We start from the raw sequence: 18927 nt of genomic DNA, 5'->3' as shown, positions 1-18927 counted from the left end.
TTTTTATTTCCATATCTTAACTCTGCTTAATAGGATGACAGTTTTGTGCTGCCTCAGCTCCATACATCCACCTAGGAAGGTCCAACAATTGGCCAACCTGCCCTCTGTCTAAACACACACCATCTAGTTCTCTAGCAACGATGCAAGCAAAGACAAAAACTACAAAATAAATAGGAAACAAACAGCCTTAAAGCATATTTCACCTAGAATAACCATGCCCGAGAGAGTCCAAAGTGATAAAATTCTATCCAACTGGAGGAAGGTAACAATAAAAGCCTTTTGTCCGCATACTAGTTTTTGGGAAATGAGATTTCACATCTTCCCATTATAACCCAATCCAATTTTTAACAAGCAGGACCATGAAAAAAGATCTTCCTTATGTCTAAATTAAATCCTTAATCTTGCACTTTAAACCACATTTTCCTTTGATTATCTTCACTAGAAATAGAGAAACTTTCATTTACCAAATGTCTATTCTCTTATTTCCTTTTATCTTCTCTGAGTCACTTAACTTCACTGTCATTCTCATTTTCCTATAATCCAGGCATTTTCTGGGCTGCATGTGAACTCTCCAAGGTCCTTTAATTTCATGAGTTTTGGAGTTCAGAATTATACACATTATTTAAAAGAAACATTGACCAACACTGTATATAAGTTCTTTTTTATTTCAAATTTATTTATTATAGATATGAATACATTTACTTTGTAAAAATAATCAAACAGTATATAAGCTCATGGTTAAAAAATAAAAGTCCCATTTCATCTCAAACTATTCCCCTTCCTGGAAGTAACTACATTTAAAAATTTAATGTATGTCTCCTTAGCCTATTGTCTTTCCATTTACAGACCCATGTATGTACATACACATATATGTATGTTGAATTTTATATAAATTATTTTATTTTTTATATCATTTATCCTTGTTTGTGTATTTCTAAGAAATTTTACTATGTTGTTACTAGTACCTATTCAATACTAAAATTGATGCAATTGCTTAAGTTAGAAATTGTGTTCAGCTCCTGCGAACAGAGGCTAAAAATAACAATGGCTTAAGCAAATTAAGAGATCATTTCTCTCACCAGAGCAAAAACTGTCTGCTTGTTTTCCAAACCATATTCCTTTTCCTCCTGTGTACATAAACTACACTTCCCAGACTTCCTTACAGCTAGGCACATCCATGTGACTGAGGTTCACCAATGAGCTTTAAGTGGAAGTGATGCATACCACTTCCAGGACTGGGAGACAAAAACCCTACCACAAGGGTCCTTCGTGGTCCATTTGAGTGGAGTGGAGTGGACCCTAGGACCTAGAGGATAGGAGAGTCACAAGATGCCTGTGTTGCCACTTTGAGAGAATCTGCCAGGAGAGTCATTCAGCTCAAACATCTAACTTGGACATTTGCATGAGTGAAAATAAACCTTCATTGTGTTAAGCGACTAAAATTGGGGTTGTTATAGCAGTTAGCCTACCTTAGATAATATACATACACTTACTGAAGTAAACCCGAATTGAGTAATCCAGGGCTGGTATAGTGGCTCTGCAGAGTCACCAGAAATCAGAGCTTTTATCTTTCTGCCTCGCCATCCTTAACAAGTATAATAGATCTTACTTACCATTGTCTGCTCTGTGTAGTTTCTGGACTTTGTGGGGGGTCTCCAGAGCTGTTATCTTTTCCACAGTTACAATATGTTACATGTATGATACCTATTCATTATTATATAACCTGTGAGCAATGTAGCAAGATGATGCTCATGGCAATGGTAAGAAAGTGTAACTGAGTTTTGTATATAATCTGAAAAACTATAAACTATATAGAGTTTTAGAGTGACATCAATGGAGAATATAAGAGACTTGGCAAAAATATTTGCTAACAATCCAAGCCTGTCTCTCCTAAGAAACAGAGACTTGAAAAGGCATGCTCCCAAACATCACCCAATTCTATAACATTTGCTGGCAATATATCTTGTGTATTTAATGCAGTGAACTTTAATTCCTGTAAAAAATACACTCATTTTCACCAAGCCACCAAACCTGTCATTGGTGAGATTGCTTTAGCTCAGGCTTCCTCTATAAGATTGTCCTGTGGTGCTGGATGGCAGCTGGAGCTCCAGCCATTACATCTAAGTTCCAGGAAGCAGAAGCAGGTAAGGAGGGAGATAATCTGAAGAAACAGTGTATTGAGTGTCTTACCAAAACATTTGGAAATATTAAGCTCCAGATATCTCTCAAAGTCACAATGACACACATAAAAACTTGAGCACTTCCCAAGTGAGTAAAAGAAAAAAAATTACATAGAATGAATGCAGAGAGGGCTTTACTCAGTCTCTTCGAGGTTAACGATTAAAAATTTAAGAAAATCCACAGAAGAAAGAAATTTTAAAATATACTGATTGTGTCTGCACAGAAAAAAACTCCCGACAGCCCTTATAGCACACACTAGGAGATGAGTTCTTATCTAGAGCACTGATAATTTTTTTTTTTTGAGACAGGATCTTGCTCTGTTACCAAGGCCGGAGTGCAGTGGTGACATCATAGCTCACTGCAGCCTTGAAACCTTGAATGCCTTGGCTTAGGCAATCCTCCCACCTCAGCCTCCTGAGTAGCTGGGACCTAGCTACTATTTTTTATTGTTTGTAGAGATGAGGTCTCACTGTGTTGCCCAGACTGGTCTCGAACTTCTGGCCTCAAGTGCTTCTACTGCCTTGGCCTCTCAAAGTGCTAGGATTAAAGACATGAGCCACCACATTCAGCCACGTTCTTTTTTTTTTTTTTTTTATATCACACCTTCATCTTCAATATATCCAGGAAACAATGGTGCCTGTACCCCAGTGAGTTTTTTCATGCTGCTAAGATGTTTCAGTGGTCACACTACCTAAATATTTTTTATCTTTTAGAGCTAAGTGTGCAGCTGAACTCCGAGGACAAGCCCAAAGCCCTCTCCATGAGTAAACTTTCGTTGCCATCAAAGAAAACAAATTTCAAATGAAGAAACTGCTTATTTCGGCCTTGGTCATTTGTCTTATTGGGCATTTATCAATGATACCAAAACACGTAAAAATCCATTCTGAAAATCTCAGCAACGAAGTATCCCGTTTCTTTTCTGAGGCTACGTGAAGGATAGATATTTCACCTACTTATTCCCATTATACTCATGCATAAAACAAATCCTAAATTATCATTCATCAAACTTAGTATCACCTATGTTTTCTCAACTTGAAGAATATCTCATTTATGTAACTAAAATTCTAGCTATCATCCTAATCCCTGAGATACCTAAATTCAAATCTTACCTCTATCATTTAATAACTATAAAATTTCAACAAGGCCCATTACCTTTAAAAACTTCAACTTCTCCATCTGTAAAATAGGGATAATAAGTATTATCTACACCATGTAGTTCTTGTTGCAAGAACTATGAATGGTCTGAGATTTGACCCTACTTTCAAGCTAACCAGCTAACCTGCCACAGTTTTATGAGGAAGGCAGGCAGAAGACACAAGACTCCTGGGTCAGAAACAGAGGACTTTATTACCACACAACAAGCAGCATGAGCTTCATGTTTGCATGAAACTTTTCCCCTTAATCCCCAAGGGGCAATGCAGAGTGGATATAGTCTATACATTAAATTTTTGCCACAAATGAGGAATCGCAAACTTAGAAAAACCCAATTTTTTAAAGGATCTACAAGCAAACCTGCCTAACCTTTGTTGCAAAGGGAAATATTCTCTTAATTATTCTGGACAGCAAATAGAGGGAACTACTATCTCTATCTTTTAAGGCTATTTCCAATAGAAACATCCTTGAAAACATCATCCAGAACAAAGAAAGTCAGTGCCTCTGCCTATAAGACATGCAGAAATGCAAAAGAACCATGGAGAATTATCTCCCAACAATTGTGAAGATTAAGGAATATGGAACACAAACATTTGGCGTAGTTTTTGATGCACAGTAAGCACTAAATAAATGTTAGCTATTATTATTATCCCAAACATACAAATTTTTACAATGTCTTCGCCTTTCTTTTGATAGCATGTTGTCAAGAAATTTTTCAGGTTCCAGCAACTCTTGTACTGCTGAAGCTTCTCCCTTAATCTTTTCTGCAATCGCTGATGAAGTCATCAGGAAGATCCCCAAAGCTCCAGAACAATTCATTGTCTACATCCTCATAGTCCAGCAGCCTTTCTCTTGCCATTTCTTCCCAGAAAGCTGCTAATTTAACAGTAGGGAATTGTAGTCTGTGGGTGTCAAGGGTTTAGTGTTCCCTGCCTTAAGCCATGCCCCACTTGAGGCTGACCTGCAGTATTAGGGCTCTCCTGGCCTCCAGTGTGTAGTCCTAATTCCTTGCTCCCCATTAGGTACATAAACTGAGCCCTCTATGAAGATGCTAGCTTACTACTTACATTGGTTGTGGCAGAGATTGGCAAGGTGTTCACCAAACCCACCCTTTCTTCTTGGGCACATAGCTAGACTACATTTCTCTGCTTTCCTTATAGTCAGGTGTGGCCAAATGCCTTAGATCTGGCCCATGAATTGTGCAGAAGTAAATGCGCACCACTTCCAGACCCATAGAAATATCCCACAACAATCCTCCACACTCTTTCTCTTTCTTCGCTCATGTTCTGGTGAGATGCAGAGGATACAGAAGAGGACTCTGAGGCCCTAGGGAATAGTGAAGCCACTAGAAGGCAGAAGCTTGGGTCCCTGACTGTGTGGAGCAGACTGTCCCCAGTAACCCATCCCCATCAACACTTTATTATGTTAAGCCACTGAGATTTGGGGAGTTCTTTAATGTAACAGCTACAGTGCCCAGAGTATTATATGTGCCTTACAATGAATGGCCCTATATACCCCAGCTAGGTCCTGGGTGATTAGGCTGCCAAGAAGTACTCTAAGTAGGGAAGGGCAGCTCATACCCAAGAGAAGTATGTTCTTTCCTAACATGAGGTCCATAGAGAATTCTCTGGGTCACATTCAGCAATCTCAGAACCTGAATGTGACCCAGCAGAGTATCCTTCTGCCTCTTCCTTCCAAGATCTGACCACTTTCTTCCCACCAGAGCCCTGAAATCACATTCTGTGGGACTTCAAAGCCTTGAACAACACCTTATCATTTGAAGTAAATGTCCCTATGTCCTTAGAGCATCCGACCGCATTCCCCTTTGTCATTATGCCAGCTCCTGAAATAGCCACTTCACGAAAAAGGGGTTTCTCTGGGATTTCACCCTTATTTGGTTTTCAATATCAAACCCCTCTACTCAGCAAAATTTCCCTTTCTACAGGGCACCCTACAGTCTAGTTAATAATTTAGCCAATCAGATGTGTAGGATAAATCCTGCCATAAACTGAAGAATGTGATTCAACCCATTATTGCCACCACTCCATTTCTCCTCTGCTCCCTCCCCCAGGCCAGCATTTCCTATGTCCTTTCCTACCTGGCCATGGCCATGGCCCCCACCTGAAGATATCCATCCACTTTTCAGTAAACGTATAAATATGGACAGATTTTTAATGCCCAGATAAGTAAAAAGTTGTGAGTTAAAGGTGAGAGGAGTAAAAAAGACATTTCAGGGGAAGAAGAGGAAATATTAATAATAGAAGGGGGTAACATTTTTTAAAGAGAGAGAACAGAATATATGTTCATATACATCCAAAAGAAACACCTGAAAAAAAATTCTCTGAGGACCAGATACCTTACCTAAATTATATACGAACTCATATTCTATGGTTAAGATAAACCACTATTCATATTAAATTCTAGGCTGACCAACAGGCCTATGAGAGGATTAAGGTGTGATCTATAACAGATACCTGGATTAGTGGCTTTGAAGGTAGATAAAGGTGGGATCACATCCTAGCTCTGCCATTTATTAATGGGATGATTTTGCACTAACCATTTAGCTACTCCAACCCTCAGTTTTACACCTTAAAATGGAGATTAAAATACTACTTAACTCATAGGTTAAAAGAAATGATGTATATAAAGTTCTTAGAACAATAATGTGCACAGTCACTCCTTATTAAATAAATTAACAATTTGAGGCAGAAACATTTACTCTCTGAATATCCAAGTGCTCCCTGATATTTCTCAGCTCCTTTAAAGTCAGAAAGACAATGTACCAAGCTCTTCCTAATGGACTATGAGCATGTGATACATGTCACTTCTGGGCCAAAGCATTTGAGAACCAGTGTGTGACCTTTCAGCTCTTTTCATCTCTGGAGAATTGATCGCAGAGGCTATAAGATAAGATAGCAAAGGCACAGGATGGAAACAGCGTTGAGGAGTCACCACATCTTATAAGACTTTCTGTAAGTGGGGAATATGCCTTTGTTGGGTTAAGCCACTGAGACTTCAGGATTAGTTTGTTACTGTAGCCTGACCCAGCTTACCCCAAATAATACACCATTATAATCTAGTCATATCATATGCATAATTAAACAAATTCAATTATATGATCTTGGCCAAAAAAAAATCAAAATTAAGAAATAAGGAAATACTATTCTGCCCCATTTTCACTCAGTAAGTGCATGGTCCAGAGTGAGCATGAGATAAGAAACATCAATGTGAGGCTGCACCCTTGTTTGACCCCCATTTTTCCTGCTTCTTATAGTGTTGGCATCTTACTAGGCTAAATATAACTCTAGTTTTTAAAGATACCTATTTTATATACAATATATTCCCTAAACAGACAACTATTTTACCTCATGTTAAACTGTAAAGCAAAAATAAGAATTCTGTTCCAAAGCTGAAGACAAAACATGGCTGTGTTGTGCTTATCAAGAGAAAGGAAATCTCTTGCCAGTGTGGCCCTTTTTCCTAAGGTGTTTTCAAGGATAATTTTGACCACAGCGTCTTCCTAGCTAACTTCAGACCCTAACCTCAGTGTAAGATGTAACTGCACCTGATTACTGTAAGCATTAAATTATAGTGATGAAATTCGATAAGTATATAGAATTATTGGAACATACTAGTTGCTCTACAAATGTCCACTTCTATCCTGTGCCACCATATTTAATGAACAGCATATTTAGAGGCCCTAACCCAATGGATTCCCTTCTGGTTGGGGCTACTGAATCCAAATTGGAGTGAAAGAGGAATGTTTACATCACCCCTCTACATCAATTCACCCGCCTTGTGTTTCTGTACAAGAAAGCATTTCCAGTGTCTCCACCTGATGACTAAGAGTTAGTGAGAACATCTTCAATTTCTCTCTCCCAAAGCCTCCTCCCAACAGAAGGCATGAAAACCCCAATTAGTTAAAGTCTAGGGCATTCCCAGGGTGATACTTTCCTTAATAAACAGGGTTATGTTGTCCCAAGGCTGGAATCCAGTCAGGCACTTTCTATCTTTGCCCTTCATGAACTCAGGCATTTCAGAGGAGAGATCTCCATCTTCATATCTCTCACTCATGGGATGGGTCCTCCTGGGCAGGGCTTTCCTGTGAAGAAGCAGCCCTCCATTTCTTCCCTCTCAATCAGACACTCTGTGAGTGAGGCCAGTCTGTGTGCCTGTAGTAGTCTGGGTAAGTGGACACAAAGGCTGCCCTGTACACTCCACTCCTTGAACTGGCAAATATAAAGGTCTGGGTTCAAGAGAGAAGCAGGAAACTCCATACAGGGCTCCTCTCTAAAGCGTATTCTCCATTCGAGAGAACTCTGCATTGGGCATTAACAGACTCATCTTGCCATAAATAATGCTGACAGCATTTGCCTTTTAATATTTTATGTTCTCCATCACCCAGAAGCTTGGAAAGAAAGCTTGCAAACCTCACCCCAATCCCTGGCACAAAGAAAGGCTCATCTGGCCTTCGTACACTACTCGTTAAATGTTTCCCTTATAAACTTCCCTATCTCACTCTCTTATCCTTTGTAGAATCACAAGAGCTATGATTAAAGATTCATCTGGAAATAAGCTGTGATAGCTACACGTAGTCAAACTTAAACAGTCTCTTTCCTAGGAATTGCTATGGGAAAGGAAGCCTCTTACATGGTTACATGTTGAAGTACTGCATCACTTATGAAAGAAATTATATTGCCATGTTATAATGCATTTCTTAATCCACAACAGAACAATTATGTAAAATCTGATATAGTCGATGTGCATGAACCAAAATTGTTCCTGCTTGATCTTATGATGAAGACAAGTGCTGTAGAAATATATATATATATAATATACATACAAAAATGTATAAGTATACTTAATGCAGTATATGTAAAAAATATTTTGGTGAGCCAAAACCTAAAATACCTAATATAACAAAATGAACTAAAACTTTTGGGTTTGTATGAATTACATGAAGCTCGTCTTCAGACTAAGTCATGACATGAAATTATGGGATGAAGGCAGGTCAAGCCACGGCGATCACAGAGACAGGCAACATATTTCAAATGAGCTCATTTTAAGCCACCACTACATGCAAAAAGACTGAACTATGGATCTCTAAGATGTTCATTCCAAGGGTAATGTTGCATATGTATTTTTAGCCTTGTGTTATAAAGGAAAAATAAAACATACAACTGCATATTTCATGAATGTTACTCTCTGAACCTAATTAAGAAATTATAGGCTCTATAGAGAGTGTTCCATGCTCCAAACCTGTGGGATTTGCTTCATTATTATGTAAATTGCTATCTTCTCCAAATTCTATTAAGATTATATATGCCAGCTGATTCCTGCCCCTCCCCAAATGCACCAGTGATTGCAATAGATATCTGATTTATTTGAAGGGAAGAGCAGTTTCCATTTGTGATAGACTACCTTATGTTAACATTATGCCATATCCAGTCAAATTTCTAAAAAATATACCAGTGACTACTGATTGCATTTTATCACATTATGTTGTGACAACAGTCCACTAAATGTATTTTTAAGAGAATTTTTAAATGTAAGCTCAGAAGAAATTTTCAGGTAGAGGAAATCTAATAAAAACCAATATGTAATAGGCCGGGCGCGGTGGCTCACGCCTGTAATCCTAGCACTTTGGGAGGCCGAGGCGGGCGGATCGCTGAAGGTCAGGAGTTCAAAACCAGCCTGAGCGAGACCCCGTCTCTACCAAAAATAGAAAGAAATTAATTGACCAACTAAAAATATATATATATACAAAAAATTAGCCGGGCATGGTGGCGCATGCCTGTAGTCCCAGCTACTCGGGAGGCTGAGGCAGTAGGATCGCTGAGCCCAGGAGTTTGAGGTTGCTGTGAGCCAGGCTGACGCCACGGCACTCACTCTAGCCTGGGCAACAAAGGGAGACTCTGTCTCAAAAAAAAAAAAAAAAACCAAAAAAAAACCAATATGTAAGAAGCGTAAGGTCTACGGCCCCACCCTCTGGAATCTCTACTGGAAGCATCAACAATACCCATGTATCCACCAACACACCTGAAGTCCCCTGTGTACTTTTCTCCAGTTTCATTTTCCTCTCTCCCCTGTCCCCACAAAGTCACCATTCTCCTGAAACTGGTATTTACCATTCTCATGCATTCCGGATCACCTATGTATGTATCCATGAGCAAAATGTTATTGCTTTGCATACTCTAAACACTACGTAAATAGTATCATAGTTCATGCATTTTTCTATATCATATAATCTCAACAAAGACAATATTGCCCCCAAGGGGGTGAAAATTTGTTCTGGGTGGGGGCATGGAATCTTACTCTTCTGAAGTATAATGCAAAGATATACAAAGAGTACATAAACAGATATATAGTATACTTGAAGTATTAAAATTTTATGGGGAGGACTAGGAAAATAATGTCTAAAAAGACTCTTTTGAAAGGTGATAACAAAAAAAAAAAAAGATTGAGAAACACTGTTATACATTCTATTTTCCCTTAGTTTTATATCTGTAGACATGTCCATGTTGATATGTGTTAACTCCAGTTCATTTCTTTTTCACCATGTAGAGCATTTCGATTCATGAGTATGCCACAAATTATTTATTCATTCTGCTGTGGATGGTGCTGTCAGTTGGTTCCATAACCATGAACATCCTTGAGCGTGTCTCCTTATACACACATAAATGAGTTTCCCTGGGATGTACACCCAGGGGTGGCATTGCTGGGGCTTGAGTAGTTGCATAATAAGCCTTACTAAACATTGGTCAGGGAGTCACAGAGCCTGCTCAGACCCAAGAAGGGACACAAACGTCTTGAAAGGAGTTTCAAAGAATTTGCAGATTATCTTTGATTTATCCTGGGGTGGGGGTTGGGAAAAACAGCACAGCAGAAAGGAAAAATCATTCCTTCTGTCCGCAATACTCTCTACTTGTATCCAGTCACCTATTTTGTGTACATTGTGTGTGTGTGTGTGTGTGTGTCCTTAAGGGTGGTTTTGTGCATAAAGAAGACTATTCTGGGTTTGTGCATGTGTGTGTGTGTGTGTGTGTGTGTGTTTTGAAAACCAACATTCAAATTTATTAAAGTTACAAATTCAAAAATCTAACCTCTTAAGTTTTTAAAGACTTAAAATTTTGTTCTATGTATAAGGCTAGCAAATTTTAGGAATAACCTTTAAAAGGCCCTGAATAATATTGGTTCCATTTAAAACTTAACTTAGTGCCTTTAATATTTTTAATTAAATTTATAAGTTTAATAGATTCAATTTCCTCTCTTTTTTAAAAACTACAATTGCCTGGTTCTGCAAACAAACCTTCCAAGTATTTAAATAATGCTTACAAATCTAATAAATTCAACTTACAAACATAACAATACTTCAGTATGTTAAATATTCGAAATCGGCTTATAAAATTAGTAAGATTTAAATTTAACATCACAGATCTAAATTTAGTACTCAATTACATAGTTTAAAATTGGAATTAAAGGGCTGACCCAACACTCTAAAGAGGTCAGATTCTTTTAAACACTACAAACACTTAAAATTATAAATACATATTACTGCTTTAAAACAAAAATAGTAGTATTACTACTCCAATTATTTGAAACACTCTTATCCTTAATCCTAAATTTTCCTGGAGTTAGAGGCTGCTAATCCACTAAAGAAGTTTATGTCATTCCACACAATTGGAAGATTAGCTTCCCATGTAATTTGGGGGGTTGGCCAGGATGTAACTGAATTTTTGACCATGGTATTAATGGAACTAACTAGGCCCGATTTATTCTTTGTAACAACAACTTCAAAACTTTCAAATGGACTGGCACATACTATTCTTCTAAGTCACATTTTCAAGCTAGAGTAGACTCTGTCACCCCCGCTGAGATGATTACTTCATTTTGATTTAATTTTGTGTTTCTTTGGCTCATCAGATACATACATACGTTTTCCCTCGAACTCAAAAGACCTTCAAACTTGATTCTTTTCATGTCATTCTTATCCCCTAAGACCACACGACTTTTGCAGAAATTAAAAGCCCAGTTACATGAACTCTAGATCTCTCATGAGGTTGTCTGACCATTGAACCACAGCCCCCCAAGGTTGTCCTACAGAAGCAGAGCCAGCTCCTCTAGGCCCATGTGTGGGGTCTCCCCAATACGGTAGAAGAATGACTTGAACCCTCAATATGGGAATGATGAGGTCTTTTACACACACACTGCAGCTCACCGCCCCCACCCTGCCTTCCTCAACATGGGGAAAGGATGGTACTCATTGCCCAAAGGATTTCAGAAGCTTGCAGTTTTCCTGAAACCTCCACAATTACTTTCTTTAAAAGTCAATTTTCCAAAATGATTTAACTTTCTCTCTCTGGCTAAGCAACCAACAGAATACTGACATCTGGGGGGTAGGGGAAGAATTTACTGAATTTGTATCATATACCCAGCTCTGTGCTAGATGTATTTTACATGCATCATCTCAACTTCGTATTTACAATAGCTCTATGAGGTAGCTAATACCCTGCTTTTACAGATGAAGAAAACTGAGGCCTAGAGAGGAATATAATATGAAAATAGGCCCAGCAAATTTTGGAATCGATGCCTAAAATAAAGTGGATTTTTATCTAGGTAAGGCACATTTCATCAAATTGAAGAATTTCAATGTTTTCAATTTTTCATGTCTCACTTTAAAGCAGGAGTCAACAAACTTTTCCCGTAAAGGGCCAGTTAGTAAATATTTTAGGTTGGGGGGGCCATAATGCCTCTGTTGCAGCTACTGAACTTGGCTTCATTGTAGGGGGAAAGTAGCCCTCGACTATATGCAAGTGAGTGGGAATGGCTGTGGTCCAGTCCATCTTTATTTACAAAATCAAGCCATAGTTTGCTGGTCATGGAAATGTTCTGAAACCGAATTGTGGTGATGTTTCCCCATCTCTATAAATTCACTAAAAATCACTGAATTGGACACTTAAAATGGGTGAATTTTATGGTTTGTAAATTATATCCCAATAAAACTGTTGAAAACAAAAACCAGTTGATTTCTGGTTTTAGATGGCATAGGCATGTTGACTGGCCCAAACAATTCTTCTTACCTAGAACGAACCACCTCTCGTCTGTCTTTAAAATTCCCCCTCAAATTTTATTTATGATATATTCCTCTTAGAATCATCAGAGAATGCAACTCAAAACCTACAGATGAACTTGATAACTCTGCTTGCAGAAAATGTTGCCCCATGGTTCCTTGCTAATATTTACCTTGTTCTTGAATATATTCCTTTGGCTGAATAGAGGCAGACAAAGCTATACTGTGAGATACAAAACAATTCTGGAGGGTTCTTTATCAGCTCACTTATAGAAGGGAAAATTTCTGCTTATGATTTGAGATCTATATCCTAAGATATAGATCTCAAAGTACTAAGTATCTATCACCCAATCATATGGACACATTTGATCTTTTTGAAGCAATTAAATATGAATCATTGCCTGTTTTCATTTATAAATCTCAACACATCATAACCAACTCAGAGTCACAATGTATATCTGCTTTCCCTTTATTTTAACATCTCCTTGACTGTGTAACACATTTAAAAAAAAATTTCAGTGTAGAAGGTATTTCTTTCATCCTTCCCTGCAGAACAGTAAAAGATACATAGAAAGGTTTTGGTCTCCTCAGGATGTAGCTCAATTGGTGGCAATTAATGAGCACAGAACATTCAGCTGCTTCCTTCAAGGATGTTAATAGCTGGATCAAGGAAAAGGAGTAGCATTCCCTGACTTTCCCAGGGTAGGGTTCTGTAAAAGCTCCTTGCAGAGTGAGTGTGGCTGATCAATGGAAAATGCCAAGAGAGAAGCATCAGGCAACCTCAAGAACATTGTAAGTCCCAGGCCTGTCCTACAAGCTTGCTCAGGGTAAAGCTGCAAAACAAAAGGAACAGAGAGCCTCAGAAAGCACTGCCCCTGGGCAGAAAGCAGTGGTTTTCTGTCACATCAGATGCTGGTCACTTCCCAGTGAGCCCTTATCAGGCTGTCAAAACGAAATGAAAAAAAAGAGTCTCATCTTTGTAATTAATTTGCCTGTTTCCTTCCTTAATCTGCACTGCCCAGGCAGTTAATCTTTGCTCGATATGCTTTTGTCTTCTTATGTAATTAAACTCTCCCTCCTGTGTGCAAAGGCACGGAGAACCACATGCTGACTAGGAGAGCTAGCTTCAAGGCTTGTGGGAGGTGAAAAAACGCTAGAGAGAAGGACAGAGAAGAAGCAGGGAGAGAAAAAGGAAAGGAAGGGATGATAAGGCTGAGGAGGTGAATTTGAGAGAGGGAAAGAAGAAAAGTTGGACTTTGAGAAAAGATACAGAATCCATGTTGGATCGACCATGTGTTAGCAGCCAACCCCAAAGTGCTTTCTAAGGAAAGCTTCACCTGGCCCGTGGGTGACCACTGGGTAGGTCTGCCTACTACTATATAGAATCCAAGTGGATCTCTTTTCAAGCCAATACTCAACTTCCACAACAGAAATTCAACCTATCCTGTCTCTGTTAATTGTAAACATCTGAATCTAGCTGTATTGATAACATGGAATCTCTGCATCCCAGCTACTTGCCAAAGAAGGTAGCCACTGCTATGGTTGCTATTGTTGGAATGGAGCCCTGCCAAAATTCAGGTGTTGCCAATGTGATAGTATTAAAAGGTGGGGTCTTTAAGATGTAATTAGACCATGAGGGCTCCTTCCTCATGAATGTGATTAAGGGCCTTATGAAAGAGGCTTCATGCAACATTTGGCTAGCTTGCCCTTCCATGTGAAAACCATGGAAGGGCAAGCCAGTGTGAGGACACGGTGTTTCTCCCCTCCAGAGGATACAGCAACAAGGCACCATCTTGGAAGCAGAAACTGCCCCTCACCAGATGACCAAACTTGTCAGTGCCCTGGTCTTAGACTTCCCAGCCTCCAGAACTGTGAGGAGGTAAATTTCTGTTCTTTACAAATTACCTAGTCTCAGATATCTTGTTATAGTAATACAAATGGACTAAGAGAACCACTCATTTAGCAAAAGCAAAATTTTAAGAAATAGTATTTATAGATAATTACCAGCATGCTCTGCTATCTATTTTACTACATGTACACTAAATGTCCTTGGAGAAACCAGATCATCAGAGAGTTGTGCTCTTTATTCATTTTACTTTGGCTCCTCCCAGTCTTGGATTTACTGAACTCAGCTGTGGTATAAGCCATCAGGCAATGTCAAGGGCAATATACGTAACCTTAACATTTGTACCCCCACAATATGCTGGAAAAAATAAAAATAAAATAATAATAATAAAAAAACAAATTAGACAACAGCAAAAAAAAAAAAAGGCCCAAATTGGTTTTTTTGGTTTGTTTTCTTGCTTGTTTTTTAGTACATAACATATTGTCCTCTTTAGAACAAGCCAGAGGAGAGAGTTCTTTTAAGACCCAGGAGGGGAATCTGTTATATATGCTCTCTCTAAACTTAAGTATCTTCATTTTGGCTCATGTTGGAATATGGGTCCATTTTCTTTTAGTGTGCTGGATACTGTAGCATGCATTTGGTATACTAAACTTATCCCTGGTTTCATATCATTCTTTATACCTCTAATTTATTTTACTGTGATATTTCTATAATTCTTACTGTTTATTTTCTTGACACAAATGGAGTATATATGCATTATAGAAAGTATAGAAAATTCAGAAAAGGAAGAAAAATGATCCCCCTCCTTGTCTCTCCCTTCGTTCTCCACCCCTCAATACTTCAGTTAACATTTTGAAGTAAATTGTTTCCTCCTTTTTTTCAATGTATATGCATATATAGTTCTTTTACAAAATATAATCATGTCATAATACTGTTTTAATAAGCCACTTTTTTGAACACTTTCCCATGCCATTAAGTATTTTCATACAACATTATATTTGGTAGTTGCACAATATTGCATCATTTAATCAATCTCTTTTTGTTGAATATTTTAGTGGTTTCTAAGTTTCACAAAAGAGGTATTTTTTTTTATATAGCTCCAAATTCATTTTATTTCTCTTTTATCTAAAAAGTACCATTGTAGACACCAAAAGAATGTAAAATTTTATAGTTTTTGATGTTTATTGCCAAATTATTTTCCAAAAGGGTTGTATCAATTTATGTATCAATTGACAGTGATTGACAGTGTACAAACCTATCTGTTTCTTAACCTTTGGTCATACTACATGCTATTTTGTTTTAATCTTCTTTGTTAAGCAAAAATGCATTTCAAAGTTATTGAATTTTTTGTCTTTTTGGTAATTGGTAAGATTAAAATATTTTTCATTTTCAATTTTACATTATAATCTTTTTCTCTTGCTTACTTATTAGTACCCTTTGTCCATATTTTTCCATTAGAATGTTCCTCTTATTATTGGTTTACAACAGCTCTTTATATGCTAAGGATCACAATCTTTGTCTGGCATTATAAATATTTTTCCAGTTTGTCATTGTTAAAGTCAGGTTTTCACATACAGAACTTTAAAAGATTTTACTCAAACCATTAATTGTTTATTTTATTATTTCTGCATTTTGTGTGATTCTTATATAGTCAGAACTTGAGTAAGAGTTTTTCTGTGGCCAGAAATTGGCACTTGGGCCAAAATACTAAGTACCCCCTATTCTAGAGAGAGACACAAATACTTGGGACCAGATATCTCCCCACAAGACTGCCTAAGAGAAAGATGAATCACATTTTCTTCCCTCTTCCTTAAATCCCTCTCCCACTTTCCCTGATGATGGTAGAAGATGGGGAGGTCAAGGAAGCACAATAGCTTTTTCCTCACTTCATGGAGGTACTCACCACTTCTAAATAACAGACAGGCACCAAGAGGACCACTAGTTTCATGTACCTACAAGAAGAATGTAAAGAGAAGAAATTAACATCTGGATATTGGTTGGACATCTGCTCGGGTGGATGTGCCTCTCTGCCTCTGGGTTATCCAAGCTAGGTAGGGGAGAACAGGAGGGAGATGTTGGGCAGCAGGAAAGGGGACAGGCCAGTATCCTGCATGCCCTCCATTTTGGTGGTCAAATGGATATGGACCATCTTACTGGTACCCAATCCCAGAAGGCTGCCTTCCATGAGAAGGGAGCCAGCAGCAAGTGGCTATGGGGCACACTATCCATGGCAGTAGCTGAAAGGGAGATGTAAAAGAATGTGTTGGGCTCAGATTGCCACATCAGGGAATCGTGCAATAAAATTACCCTCAATGGTGCCTTTGAAAGAATACATTGGTGCCCCATGAAGAGAGCCCAATAATAAGGATATATGTCACGGAGGACCAAAAAGGTCAGCCAATATTGGCCAAAGAAGCAGCAAAACCAAGAGAAAGAACAATTGAAAACAGGCAAAGAAATTTTTTTCTCTTTCCTTTTCCATCTTCATTGATATAACAGACCAGAGGGGCGATGGAGAAGAAAGAGTAGGTGTCCCAAAGGAGAATATCTTTTCTGCTCTTGTTTTCCATACTTCACATTAGCCGCATCTCTCTAAATACAAGGCACCTGTTACCTGGGAATAGGATATTATTGATTCATTATAAAGGATTAATATCCAGTTAATTGATACATCATGACACATTTTCTTGAGGCAGGGTACGACCCTGAGGAAATAGACACAGGCCAGGTATGTTTTGATGAGGAAGAGAAATCCAACTTAGTCTGACAGTTTTCCAAGAAAAGGAGGCAGAGGGGAGCCCTAAGACTAATGTACCCTGCCTCCCAATTCTGACTACTGCCAACCCTGGCAAAAAATGGTTCTCCGCAGGATGCAGAAGTCAGGTTTGACTTTATGGGTTGTGAGATTGGGCACCTGGTGTTTTTTGACTGAACTGTTTATTCAGGGAATTCGCTTTAAAGGTAACCCACAGAGCACCTGCAATTGCCTGGGGTCCCTGTGTTAAGCTGGCTGACGATGCATAACCCATATCAGGAGGCAGAGGATATCTTTTCTCAAACAAAATAGAATTTTAACAGAAAGCAGTAAACAATGGAAGAAAACAGAAAAGTTGGCTATCATTGTCCCCCTTTTTCCAGAGTCTGTTGGCCCCAAGATACAGAGTAACATAGACACTCAAGTTCCAAGTACAAAGCAACTTTATTCTGCCCCTTTCTACAGCATCATCAAGGGGACTTTCTCCCTACCTCCCTCCCACCATGTGTATTGTTGCTAGCAACACCATCCCCTGAGCCCCTAGAAGTTACAGTACATTTCTCATAGGCTTGTTAGGAGGGTTAAGTGAAATAAAGCATTTTAAGTGCTTGGTACAGCACTTGGTATATAATACATGCTCGATAAATATTATTATTATAACATCATTAGGTCTGCTCCTATTTCTTTCAGAATGACCTCCCACTAGTACAAACTAGAATAATCAATGACCCTCTACTACTTTAAAAGTGATGTTGAGCCTTATTATGAGGGCACAGTTAAGTTTCTGTGATCCACTTCCATCTATGTGTGGAACCTCATCTCTTATCACTTCTCACCTCAGATTCTAGTTCAATCCAGGTTGAATAATTCGCACTTAATTGAATGGGCTGTGCTTCTGAGAACCAACAAGCCTTTTTATTATATATTCTACTGTCTCTGAATACCTTACCTATCACAGAATGGGCTGGGAGTTGGGGATATAAAGACTTAAGGAAACAGGATTCCCAATATCAAGGAGCTCACTGTTTAGCACCTTGGTAATCAAAGTGTGGTCCATGAAATAGTACCATCAACATTACCTGGGAGTTTGTTTGTTGGAAATGTAGAATTCTAGACCCCACCCAGATATACTGGAATTCTTCCCTTTTCAAATTCCCATTCCTTTGCAATTTCCTGACCTCCTTGCCCACACCGACTGCCTTTGACAGAGGAGAGCCCAATGGTGTTTTAATGTGATTCCACAGCACCCCATGTTTACATCCATTCTGACACTTCTTCACCTGTTGTTCTCAGCTTGTTACTTGTCTATGTCTTCTAGCCAGATGCTTCCTAAACTTTAGCGGACATATATTAATAGATCTCCTGAGCATCTGGTAGAAATCAAAATCCTGATTCAGGATATCTGGGTGGGTCCTAGGACTCTACATTTCCAATTAATTCCCAGGTAATGTTGATGCTGCTGTTCCATGGACCACACTTGGATTACCAAGGTGCTAAACAGTGAGCTCCTTGATATCAGGAATCCTGTCTCCTTAAGTCTTTATATCCCCAACACCCAGCCCATTGTCTGATAGGTAAGATCTTCTTCCTGAATGTTGGTTAAATGAATATATGATTGAATGAACATACCAGAACCCTCTGCCCCAATTATCTCACTTCTGTAACAAGCCAGCAGCAAGTTTCCTGGTCTGGAAGGATTTTGACTCAGGTACCCGTACCTGGCCCAGGACTGTGTTATAAAACATTTACTCCTATTGTGCAGCTCACTGCACATCTCATTCTCTTTTTCCAACATATGACTCCCCATTTCCAATTTCTACCAATGAGAAGGTAGGAGAAAGACAGGGTAGAGTGGGATGAGCAAAAAAGGGAGACATAGAAGGATAAAAGGAAGAGAATGGGAAGGTATAGATAAAAGGAGAA

Source organism: Microcebus murinus, chromosome X (assembly GCF_040939455.1).
Source record: "Microcebus murinus isolate Inina chromosome X, M.murinus_Inina_mat1.0, whole genome shotgun sequence".
Taxonomy (NCBI): Eukaryota; Metazoa; Chordata; class Mammalia; order Primates; family Cheirogaleidae; genus Microcebus; species Microcebus murinus.
Note: the sequence above shows the minus strand (reverse complement) of the source record.